The sequence below is a fragment of the Varanus komodoensis genome, unplaced genomic scaffold (assembly GCF_004798865.1).
Source record: "Varanus komodoensis strain SLA01 unplaced genomic scaffold, ASM479886v1 scaffold11, whole genome shotgun sequence".
Taxonomy (NCBI): Eukaryota; Metazoa; Chordata; class Lepidosauria; order Squamata; family Varanidae; genus Varanus; species Varanus komodoensis.
In genome coordinates, this window is record NW_025335317.1 from 29333308 (window position 1) to 29346287 (window position 12980).

At 41.1% G+C, this 12980-nt stretch overlaps 1 protein-coding gene across 5 annotated transcripts in view; it reads right to left on the bottom strand.

Annotated features, from left to right (window-relative positions):
* The window catches only part of INPP5A (inositol polyphosphate-5-phosphatase A), a 429997-nt gene that overhangs the window by 53133 nt on the left and 363884 nt on the right, over positions 1–12980 (bottom strand). The window lies entirely within an intron of this gene.

The following is a 12980-nucleotide window of genomic DNA, read 5'->3' on the forward strand; positions in this document are numbered from 1 at the left end:
CTATAAAATGTACTCAGAAATATCAGTTGCTATCCTTAGTTTGGCAAGGATGTTACAAAAATATAAGGGCATCAAGAACCAGAGCTGCCATCTTAAATGTATCTATTTGAAATCTAAAAAAATGCTGATGTGGAAAACAATACTTGTTTGTCCTCAAAGGCAAACAATATTCCAGTTCAGCTATTTTGGGGCTGTCTAGATTAGAGAGCAGAAGAAGCAAGACCTGATTTTTTATACACCTATGTGTATGTATTAAAACTGAATTTCTTGGTAGTTGCCAAGATCTAACTCCAAGGACAAATATTAAGCAGACTTCAATCCACCAAATAAACATGCGTACAAATGTTTGATAAATTTATTTCCTAACAGACTTCCACAAAGGAAGAAACTGCATAGTCTAATCTTGCACTCATTAGCCAAAACCTCATAAAAGTTAATACTAGTCAATCTTAAAGCAAGAACCACCATGATGGACAGAAAAACTTTATTTCAGAATCACCAATGGTGTTAAGTCTGACGTGCAAATGAACCTGTAGTACCACTGGCCCATTGTTGCAAATGCCATTTTTGGTTTTGACAAGCGTGCCATCAAAAACAGTGTTCCCTATATTACCTGCATATTTACCCCCATTCATTAATCATGTTCCAACTCACAGCTGTGCTGATACCATTGTATGAATGGCAGAGGTTCCAAATGAAATTAGATTGTGTTCTTCTTTCCCCACTGCTCTGTCATAAATCATTCCTGAAATGTGCAATTAGCAGCTACTTGTACACATTAATTATCTGTGTGAAAAGCAGATACCTGAACCACCTGCACAACTGATTAGCTGCCTCCCTGTGGTCTGCCCATTCTGCTTCCAGCCTCTGACTGCAGTGCCACCAAGCACCTCTCTTGGTGTAACTGCAGGAATATTCATGCATAAGGTACCATCTCCTTTGTTTGGGTATAACTCCTCTTGCTATGTTGAACAAGAGGGTTACTTCAAAAAAAAAAAGAATAAAATCAGTAATATTCTGCATGGATTCTGACCAGAAATTATGGTGAATTTTAAAGTGAGGTATCTAGATCCATAAGCAATGAAAGAGTTGTCTGCTGCCAGCCAGAGGCTTGAGGCAATTCAATTTGCCTCAATAATATATTGCTGGCAGAAGGAGTATGACACCTGTTGGCCATATGGATCTGAAGACTCAGAGCTGGCTCAGCTTTTCCTCTATAGCAGCATCTCATGCTAAGCACCAAACTTCTCTACAACATTTATGGTTACTGTTTCATTTATATCTCAACTTTCCACAAAAACACATAAGGATTTGCATAAAGTTAACATTGTACAAAATAGGATGAAAATAAAAGTGGCAAACCAAACCAATGAACCAAACAGAACAAACCAGGGTTCAAAGAGTAGCAGATCAGTCAAGAAAAAACAAAAAACAAAAAACAAACAGTTTGCCTGCTATCTCTGCTGTTTAGCTCCAAGTTCTGCCAAACTTCACCAGAGGAATCAGGATCTGAGGTTGCTTCTTTTGTTAAGAGGGCAACATTAAGAGGGTTATAATGTTAACAGGATTACTTTGCTGATTTAACATGAAACTGTAGTGAAATCTCGCATATCAAACTGATTCTTGGGAAAAGGGAGGGCTGGGGTGGATGCAATTCTGCCAAGAGAGATTGCAGCAACTAGGTTGCCTCATCTTTGCTTACCTCACTTCATTCCTAAGAAGTCATATAGAAACAGAGTGAGTCAGAAGGATCCTCCAGGGCCATCTAGTCTGACCCCCAGCTCCAGCTGGCTCCACTCATGGCATGCCTACCATACGGTAGGTGAGGCCACCACATCCACATATTGCTTTCTTTGACCTGGAAAGCCTATGGGCAGGAAAACTTCATTCCCAGCTGAAATATAGGGTGTAACTATCCAGCTACTTGACTGGGTACAAATGATGTCACTGAAGTTAAACAGCCTGTGGGAGTGAGGCGGGATAGCTCATCCAGTCTTCCCATGCTACACCACCATGTGCTAACATATTCATGCTATATATGCATGCCACACTTATGGGCTAATCAAGCACCAATGGCAAATGGTTACTACTTCCAGTGTATCTTTCATTAGTAGAGACTAACAATTCAATCCTGCGTGGATCCACTCAGAAGCAAGCCCCACTGAGCTCACTGAAGGTTATTTGTTCATGTAAATGGGTACAGAATTGCAGCATGATTGATTGCACAAGATATGGCACTAAACCCTTGTTCAGTACAATAATAGTGGAAAAAAATCTTAATTTAGTGTGCATTTTCAAATTTTGGAATATGCCTTCAAAAATTATCTAAATAGTTAAACAAAAGAGCATTAGGAGAGAGGAGGGTTGCTTGTAAAATATAAAAAATGCAAAGACAAACAATGCTTCATAGAACAGAATGGTAAAAATACTCATTGAGAATTCTAGAGGCTGAAAAAAGTTAAATAGATGCATTGTCTTTCTGGATGAATTCAAAATATCTACAATGTATGTACCCAGTTTTTGGGCATGTGCCTTTTGTTTTGTTTTGTTATGACAATATTCTGCATTTAACAGAAAGAACAAGACTTATAGGGTTAAAAACTGTTAAGTGTGCAATCCTAAATGCAGCTGGTCGGGGGAATGGTATTGTTGTGGCACAGATGACAGATAAAAGGAACAGAATTGTGCTGGTAGCTGTTGGAACCTCCCATGTTTTTGGGAAGCGCTTCACAGCGGTTGTAAGAAAAATTGTTCAGAAAGCTCAAGTGCTGAAGGAGCACCATAGATGTGGTTAATGCTGTTATTATTTTCAGTTATGGTATTTGTTCAAGTAGGAAACTGATCATGACAGAAGATTTTTTTTTTAAATTGAGAACAATCAGTAGGTGCTATAAAAACAGCAGGCAACTTCAGTAGGTGCCATAAAACAGATTACTGAAATGAATCCAATGTGTTTTGGGTTTAAAGTCCTTCTTTTGGGGCACCTGAGTCCATTTAATTCCTGTGCACTCTCCTCAACTTGGGGTGTAAACCCTCCACATTTGTTTTCACATGTGCTGGATTGTGCCCTTAGGATCCAAAGTCACCTCTTCTGTGGAGTAGAGTAACTACATGAATATCATTTCCTCAGAGAGGGTAGTTGAAGAGCTAAGTCACACAGAAGTAAAAAGTGCTTGGGCTATCTGGCTCAGTTAAAAAAAAATAACCCAGTTACTAGCTCTGGATGGCATATACAAGAACTCATAAAGAATTTCACCGCCCTACTTGAAAACTGGTCTCAATAAAGATTTTTGTTTTGTTTTTGAATTAAAGTACATGCACACACGTGTGTGTGTGTGTGTGTGTGTGAGAGAGGGAGGGAGAGAGGGAGGGAGGGAGGGAGGGAGGGAGAATATAAGAATCCTGGAAAAAGCCAGGAAATTACAGGCTGTTTTAGGTCAATTGATGCAAAATGTAATTAAAGACTAAATTAATTAAAATGCAGAAGAACAAGTCTTGCTTTGAAAGACGGAAAGGAAGTCTTGCTTCATCAAATGGAAAATGTGGATATTATACAGTTGGACTTTCAGAAAGGCTGTTGACAAAGGCTCATAAGGATACTTGGCAGAAAGAGCATAACAGAGTGGCTTCTCTTCTAAATCTTTAAACTAGCACAAAGAAGGTCAAAGAAAGGATAGCACATCATAAGAATATACAGAAGAATTTTGAGGAAAATATGTATGAGAGATATGCTATTTAATTTGTGTATTAATGATTTTGAGTTAGGAATGAACAGTAGTATAGCCAAATCTGGGCGTGTCAATGAATGATTAAGCAAATTAAAACCAAAAGATGACTGTAAAAAGATGTTCAGAAAACTGGATGGAAGAGCAATAAAATGGCAAATGAAATTCAGTGTAAGTGTAAAATGATGCACCATGGAGCAAAAAGGTTTACGTGGAGGAACAAGATGAGATCATTGTGGATAGCTTTATGAAAATATCAGCTCAATGTGTCATGGCGAAGAAAAAATATGTCCATGTAAGGAATGATTAAGAACAGGATTGAACATAGAATGACTGGTATTACAATGCTGTATATATCATGGTGGGAACTTGGCTTTCCTGGGATTCCAATCTGGCCTTCTGGGTTTCTCCAAATGGCCTAGATCATGGGTCCTCAAACTACGGCCCGTGGGATGGATCTGGCCCATCATGCCCTTTCATCCGGCCCATGCCGCTGTCAGCCACCCTGCTGCTGCCTGCCTCTCCCATGAACGTGCGCTCACATGAACGTGTGCTCGCCACTGCCTTGCAGCATGGGCTGGAGGCGGTGACTTGCTTGCTCGGATATGGACTCTCTGGGAGACCCTTGGCCTGATGGAGATTAAGTCTTCTTATATTAAGAGCTGGACCTTGAACCAAAGTGTCACAATCTGTTATTAACGTGCAAGATACTGTAAAACAATGTTTAAAAGCCAGCTATGGTCACCAAGCAATAGGAAAACAGATGCTTTACTTTGACAGGAATAGCACTTTGAAGTTCAACAATAAAACTTTTTATATCAAATACCACTTGGCATTGGAGTGTGCAATTTTCCATCAGAGTAATAGTGAATGGCTTTCAAGTGAAAATCAATATACTGTTCTATTTAATGTACTCATTATAACGTAATACTTGAAAAAGGAAAAGGAAATTTTCAAATATGATAATCACGAGGTGGCACCTGGTTAACTTAAGCAAATGAATTTAAAATTCAGAGATGTATTTTTTTAAAAATTGATTCAGTTATTCAGCTAATTGGAAGACCTTAGAGGAGCTTAGAAACATAGAAACAGAGAAAGTCAGAAGGGACATCCTGGGCCATCTAGTCTGACCCTTGGCTCCAGCTGGCTCTGCTCATGACATATCTACCATGTGCATGTCCAGCCTATCATGGCCTGGGGGAGACTAAAACTTGGTTCTCCCAGTCCAACCATTTAACTATGTAACACGGGTTCTCTACACAACCCCCTATAATAGTGGGACATACTACAGGGTCTCATATGAAGAATATAAACTATGTTCATACAGGAGATATTTGGTCCCAAGCTGTTTAGGACTCTATAAGAATGCATCCTAAAAATTTGTCTTGAAACCAATCGGATACCAGTGTAATTGAAGCAGAACTGTGGTATGAGCTCTGAGATGTACACCAGGGGTCCTCAAACTTTTTTAACAAGGGGCCAGTTGAAAGGTACCCTTGGTGGGCGTGGGCCCCAAGGTGGTGCCGGCGAGGTGCGTGGGCCGGTGAGGGGGTGGGCGCGCGTGGTGAGGTGGGGCGGGGGTGCATGCGGGCCGAGGTGCCGGCTTACTTGCGCGGAGCTCATTTTCTCCAAGCAAGTCCAAAATGATCTCCCCATGAGCAAGCCGCCGGCAAGTCCAAAACCTCTGAGGTGGGCCAGATAAATGGGCATGGCAGGCTGGATCTGGCCCGTGGGCTGTAGTTTGAGAAGCTGATAGATGAAGTACAGACTAGGGGAGCTCTGGATGCGAGTGATCACTCCATCCTTCGCTTTGAGATCAGGGGACTGAGGACGTGCAGCAGGTCAAGCACTAGAAGCTGGGACTTCAAGAGGGCCAACTTTGGCCAACTGAAGGCCAAACTCGGGAAAGTCTCCTGGGATATGTTACTGGAAGGTAAGCGAGTTGAGAAGGGGTGGATAGCACTCAAAAGGGAGGTTTTGGAGGGGCAAGCCTTGACGATACCTTTAGTCAGTAAGGTGGGGAGGCGGAGGATAGTGCCGCCATGGATGCGAAAGGAGGGGGTTAAAGGGATTAGACGAAAGAGGAACCTCCGTAGGAAATGGGTACTGGGGGAAATAGACAAACGGGTATACCGGGAGGAGGAGGCCCGTTGCAGAAGGATTCTTCGCAAGACTAAGGCTGATTACGAGCTGAGACTTGCCAAGAATATCAAGAGCAACAAAAAGGTCTTCTTTCAGCATGTAAATAGGAAGAGGAAGGGGAGACAAGTGGTGGGACCACTAAATAAGGAGGAAGGAGATACAGTGACTGATATGAGGGAACAGGCACAGAGGCTGAATGACTATTTTGCCTTTGTGTTCTCCCCAAAGCAGGACGGGGGATATCTGCATAGGAGATTAGATGAGGTTGGGAACTTAGGGGCACAGATTAGAGTCACCCCCCCTTGATGTCGAGGGGCTCCTCAGGGCATTGGACATTACAAAGGCTCCAGGCCCTGACGGGTTACACCCGAGAGTACTTAGAGAGTTGGCAGGGGTTCTCTCATACCTGCTGGCCTCCATTTTTGAGACCTCATGGAGAACGGGTGAAGTTCTAGAGGACTGGAGGGTGGTGTCACTGGTCCCAGTTTTCAAAAAGAGTAGTAGAAAGGACTTGGGGAATTATAGACCAGTTAGCCTTACGTCCATTGTAGGAAAAACAATGGAAAGGCTCATAATAGAGAGAGATCTAGTGATGCCAGATAGGGAAGGCAGGCTGACAGCCACACAACATGGCTTCCGCAAAAACAGGTCCTGCCAGACAAACCTTGTGGAAGTCTATGACAAGGTTTCGAGATGGCTAGATGGAGGGGATGCAGTGGATGTGGTATACCTGGATTTCAGCAAGGCCTTTGACAAAGTGCCCCATGATATCCTGGTGGAGAAACTGAGGAGTTTTGGGATACACCAAAGCACTGTCCGGTGGATTAGGCATGGTTGACTGACCAAAAGCAGAAGGTAACCATCAGCAGGGAATTATCGGGATGGCGGCCAGTAACAAGTGGGGTCCCCCAGGGCTCTGTCCTGGGGCTGATCCTGTTTAATCTTTTCATTAACAACATGGAAGAAAGGGTGAACAGTCTGCTGATCAAATTCGCAGACGACACTAAAACTAGAGCAGTAGCCACAACTGAGGAGCAGGTACTCCAGATCCAAAGGGATCTGGACAGACTATGGAAGTGGGCAGGAGACAACAGGATGGCGTTCAATGTGGATAAGTGCAAGGTCTTGCACTTGGGGCATAGGAATAGCTGTCATAAGTACAGGTTAGGTGACAAGTGGCTGGAGAGCAGCACTTGTGAAAGGGACCTCGGGGTACTGGTTGACTGCAGGCTAAACATGAGTCAGCAGTGTGATGCGGTGGTCAAGAGGGTGAACGCCACCCTTGGTTGCATAGCCAGAAGTGTGGCTTCTAGATCAAGAGAGGTATTACTACCACTCTACACGACTCTGGTGCGCCCGCAATTGGAATATTGTGTTCAGTTTTGGGCCCCTCATTACAGAAAGGATATAGCCAGGTTGGAGTCAGTGCAGCGTAGGGCCACAAGGTTGGTGGCCAGTTTGCAGGGGATGCCGTATGAGGCGAGACTGAGGGAACTGGGTCTCTTCAGCCTGGAGAAGAGGAGACTTAGAGGGGATATGTTGGTGACATACAGGTATGTGAGGGGATGTCACATGGAGATGGGTAGAGACCTGTTCTCCCCTGCAGAGGAAGGCAGGACACGCTCCAATGGAGCAAAGCTCAGGGAGCCAAGGTTCCATTTGGATGCCAGGAAGCACTTCCTGACAGTCAGGACCCCGAGGGTGTGGAATGGGCTTCCATGAGAGGTCGTTGAGGCCCCATCGGTGCGGGTGTTCAAGGATAGGCTGGACGTCCACATGGTGGGCATGTCGTGAGTGAAGCCGGCTGGTGCCGGAGGTCAGACTAGATGGCCCGGGAGACCCCTTCTGACTCGCTCTGTTTCTATGTTTCTAACCCATGAGGTACACCATAAATTCATCTGGATGTTATATTTTGCATGAGCTGTAGCTTCTGGGCACTCTCCAAGAGTAGTCCCATGCAGAATGCATTGTAGTAATTTAAATAGATAAGTACTAAAACATACATCACATTGGCTAGATCAGTCTTTTCTAGGAAGGAGTGCAACTGCTGCACCAGTGGTGGCCACCATTTGAGCTTCCAGGTGCAAAGTGGGATCCAGGAGCAAATTAAACTCTATTTCTGATACTTCTGAGGGAATGCAACTTTATTCAAAACAAGTTGTTATTCCCATTTCCAGATTAGATCAAGACCTCGGCTTCGCCATGATTGAACCTCAACTTGTCAACCTACATCCAGTCCATTAAAGCACTGAGGCAATTATAATGTCCAGGAATTTCAGGATTTCCATAGCTTTCTTAGCTTCTGATGAAAAAGAAAATTAGAACTGGGTGGCATAAGAGCAGTAATGTAATCTGACCTGAAATTCATGGCATTTAAATGACTCTGCTTGGAGAATGACTTCTCCAAGCAGAGTCATTTAAATGTTATATAACAAAGAAAAGAAAACTGCTCCCCACAAAAGGTGGGCAATAATCTGAACAATAATTCCCTAGAACCATTTTTAGGGAACATTCAACCAGACAGGACTATGGCTGTTGTAGTGCTGTCACTCTGGTTCCATAATAGCCAAATGTCCATACTAGCTAAATGCAGCTGGAGATTCAGTAGAAACAACATGGATATACTTCTCCATATCTGGATATAGGCATCTACCAGGATGACCAAAACTCTTTCAGTCCAAAAATTGATTCTGAATCCAGACTGGAAAGTGTCCATGTAACAGAAGTAAAGAATGAAGGAAGCACAAAATCAGAACATGAAAGTAAGACACATCTAGTGCTTAATTCAAAATGATCATATATGCTGATGATATCTTCTTGTTCATCTCAACACTCAAATCATCTGTTCCAACTTTGATGCAGGTGACTGATACTATTCATTAGTAATGAATCTAAGATTACATCTAATTCAGCAAAATGCTACATCTTTTTAATATGGCTTCATTTAGGTTGGTTAGCTGCTGAAGGTATAATACCACAAATGCTTTCCTTACCCTGTTTCCACAATATCCAACAGTTGCCTCTTTTGGGTAGATCATAATATGCAAAAGCTTTGCGCTGGATATTTTTTTTAATATTTATTGATGCATATATTCTCTTAAATTATTTACCCATTACTTGGATGTTAATTGAATGTTAATACAAAGTCAATGCAGATGGATTTTTACATGCTTTTGATAAAAAAAGATTGATATTACAACATTGAAAAGATACATGAACTGAGGACTTAACAATGTGTTCAACATTTGAATGTGTGGTACTTAGACACTACCTAAAAATGGATAACTACATGGATATTTGGACTGCCTTTTTTGAAGCTTATGCATAATTGCTTTTACTGGTAGCTATATTTGCATATCTGCTCACCTCTCTCAGTATGCACTTTAATGCCCCTACTGTAAATCATTTATTTCAATTTAAGTAAGAAAATAATTTATTTTTTCTTATGGTTTTGTTGAAAATCACAAGAAAATTAATAAAAAGTCTTTAGCTGTGGTCTAAAAGTTAGTGTCTTAATCCTGTGTTATGCTAAGGTTCCACAACAGTGAATAGGATTGTTGATCATCTTGGGCCAGGGTCAGGACACAGCCATTAATATAGTGCTCTCCATGGAGGATAGCAATGCTTTAAAAAGATGTGTATATGCCACTGGGTTATCAACAGAGGCCATCTCACTTCTACCTGGTAGCTGTGTTTGAATCTCTCAGATGAGACCTTCATGCATATTTGCACACATATGGACATTTGGCTATTATGGAACTGTAAAACCAAAATGATGAGCTGTAGGGCTATGGTGGAAAGTCTGTTTTGAAAAAGGGCCTAAGCCTCCAATAAAATAATTTATCTCATGGATTCAAAGTGATCGAGCTATGTTCCAGGATCATCAGTAGTACCTGGTACAGTCCAGCTGAACCCTATGGTGGCAAAATAAGAAAAGTTAGCAAATTTGTTGAAGAAGCAGTCCTCTTTTCAGTGTAAGATGTTTAATGTAAAAAGAAAAACTTTTCAGTAGCTACAAAGAAAACTTTAAAAAATGCTGCTTGAAAACCTCTACTTCATGGTTCATTGAATAATGCCTGAAAGCAGTTGATACTATAGAGGAATTTTAAGCTGTAAGTCATTCAGGCATACTGTCCTATAATTGTAAGAAAATATGCTGGTATATAAAGAACACACATATCAGAACAGTAGTTTGTGGTATAATGAACTTTAAGAATCAGGGCCTAGATCACAATGGTTCTCAGTTTTACCCAGGTGTATTTGCCATTCTTCCCTCTATCAGTTGCCATTCCAACCAGTTATAACTATCTTAGGGATGAGATGTGGGTCACTTAAAAGTTTTTCAGCTGATATGAATCAAGGGCAAGCTATGGATCTGCTAGAGTATTTGCTTAGCATATGAATGTTCAAAATGTTCACATTTGCATTTGAAAAGAACAGTCTGATACTTAAAACGACTGAAGAATTAACATTGTCTGAATATTTATATAAGTTGTTTAAATATTGCTTATTTAGCCTTTAAGCAAAGTTAAGTACCGGAGGAGGAGGAGGAATCAGTGTCCACTGGGACACTAGTATAAGCTGCCTTGGCTAAAATCACAGAAGTATGAACCCTTTATAACAGGGCAACTTAATTCAGTCATTGGAGTAGAACAACAGCAATTACTCATCAAGACCTGCAGACCAAAGTCAGAGCATTGTTAGATCAGGAGGTGATATTAGCAGCATTTATCAAATCTATCTGCAGCAACCACCAGAGAATTCACAGCTGTGGAAGGGAAATGAAGTTTCTGGGGGAAAAAATCAGCAACAACAAGAGAGAATCTTACAAAAAGTACCCTTAGAGAATTAATATAATGGAACATGAGGCAAAGAGTCCTCCTTTGTTACTCATATAATTCAGTTATTAGAAAGAAGAAAACATATTTCTAATGTCTGGATTGAAAAAAAAAACCCAGGAAAAATATCCAGCTGCTAGTTACACTTACTAAAAACTGCACACTCACAAAAAACTAAAAGGTAAAAAAAATATGAAGCTGTCCTTTTCAGGAACCAAAATTCCACCATTAGTATAGAGCTCCAATGTGGGGGGGGGGGGGGGGATGACCATCCCGTTTTTGACAAAGGTGACAGACAATGGTGGCTGTGCAGCTGTTATTCCCACTTTTCTTCTCCGAGTATGAAAGTTGATAGTGGGCTTCAGGGCTCATATACCTCTCTCTGCTCCCACCACATATTAGAGAATTCCTTAATTAGAAAATCCCACAATTATTTGTGAAAGAATCTCTCTAACCATGGTTTTTAAAGCCTTTCTTTCCAGTGGTTTCAATATGCAGAATTAAGAAAGATGCTGTATTCAAAGTACCACAACATTTCACAGTTCAGGCACATTATTTTCTATGACAGGGAAAGAGAAACAGGATTGGAAGAAAGTGCAGGAACCTGCGGTATTTATTTAGATTTATTCTAAATCTGTTATTTTCATATCTTATAAAAAAAAGTACTCTCCCTGCTACACAGAGGTACTCTCCCAAATGGTGGCTAACTTTATTAGTGAAAACCTGAACATAGCTGTGTTCCAGAGGGAGCCCTTGTGTTGTGGGACGGACTGAAAACATCAAATGCAAAGTTAGTATCTCCTTGCCTCTCAATATACCTTCTTACATAGAGCCTTCTATTTTTTAATCTCTACATAATTCTGTGATGTGATAATTCTACTTGTGCTGGGGGAAGGTGTCTGCCCTTTAGCATCTATACTCCAGGTTACCCTTTACCTCCTCTCTCTTTTCCACACAACTTCCCTTGGCTTTCTGCTTAAGATTATAACAAGAACATTGCTCAGTCAGACTGAAGGATTATCAGGCACAGTGGCCACTTATTCTTTCCCTTCTCCAACACTTCCTCAGTTCTTTGCTCTCCCAACTCTCCTTTAGGCTTTTTAAAGTATTACTGCAAACTAGCAATGGCAAAGCTCAGAGACTTACAGTCAGCTTGCATTTATTTTCTAAGCTGAAGTTAAATAAAGTGTACTAAAACAAACCTAAAGGAAGAGAGAGAATTAATCAAATCTAAAGTTGTTGGAATTGTAGTTCAGAAATCTGAGGCCAACCTTTCCCTGTAAAATAGATAAGGTTCATTTTCCCATTTCCATCTGCAATTAAACCTAGGGAACCCAGGCTCTGTGGAGGCTGAATCATTTGATTGAGATATGCTTTGAGTTTTGACTGATATACTGAAGAGAAGTGTCTCGCTGGCATTGTTGTTATTTAGCAAATTTGTGAATACTGAGCTTTCAAATAACAAAAAAACCTATGTGTTCAAGCTTCAAAAGTGCCTCCTACATGAGTTTGTACAAGTAGGTAGACTGGTACTGTAATATAGAAGAGAGAATGTATGAACAGAAACTGAGGTAAAGCAACTTGGATTCTGGCATCAACACAGAGCTATTAGAGATTGAACGAGCACCAGAAGATCTAGGAACAAAGGGAATTGCTTTGTAACAAGTCATAACGTTTGTCCACCTAGGTCTGTCTTGTTGACACTAGCAGCAGCTCTTCAGGGTTTCAGACAAGGATCTTCCCCTGCACAGCATGCTCTCTACAATTGAGCTACAATCCTTTCCCTATAAAAGAGAACTTAGATTTTCACATTGTCTCCAGAGGAACTAGATCCACAGCCTTGGCATTACTTATGGTGCTCTCTCCAGTTGAGCTACCTGGATGATCAGTTCAGTTATCTATTCAATTTCTCCATTCCTACTGTTTACATTATCTGAGTCCACAAATTATCTAAGACAAGGTTCTCGAACCTAGTGCCCTCCAGGTGTTTTGAATCACAATCTTATCAACCTAAACCAACCTGGAAAATTAGAAGTTGTAGTCCAAAACATCTGGAAGAAAGCAGGTTGGGGAAGGTGGATCTAAGTTTTTTTCCCCAAGCATGTTCTATTTGGTTGCCACAGTGCTCCAAAATACTTCATGTCATATACTAAAGAAGTTTTTTTAAAAAATAAAAGCAATACTGGTTCTGCATGCATAATTTCCCCACTTAATATCAGTTAATGTAAGACAAGCTCAGCAATAGCTTTGGTGTTTTCCTGCATTATCTCTCTCT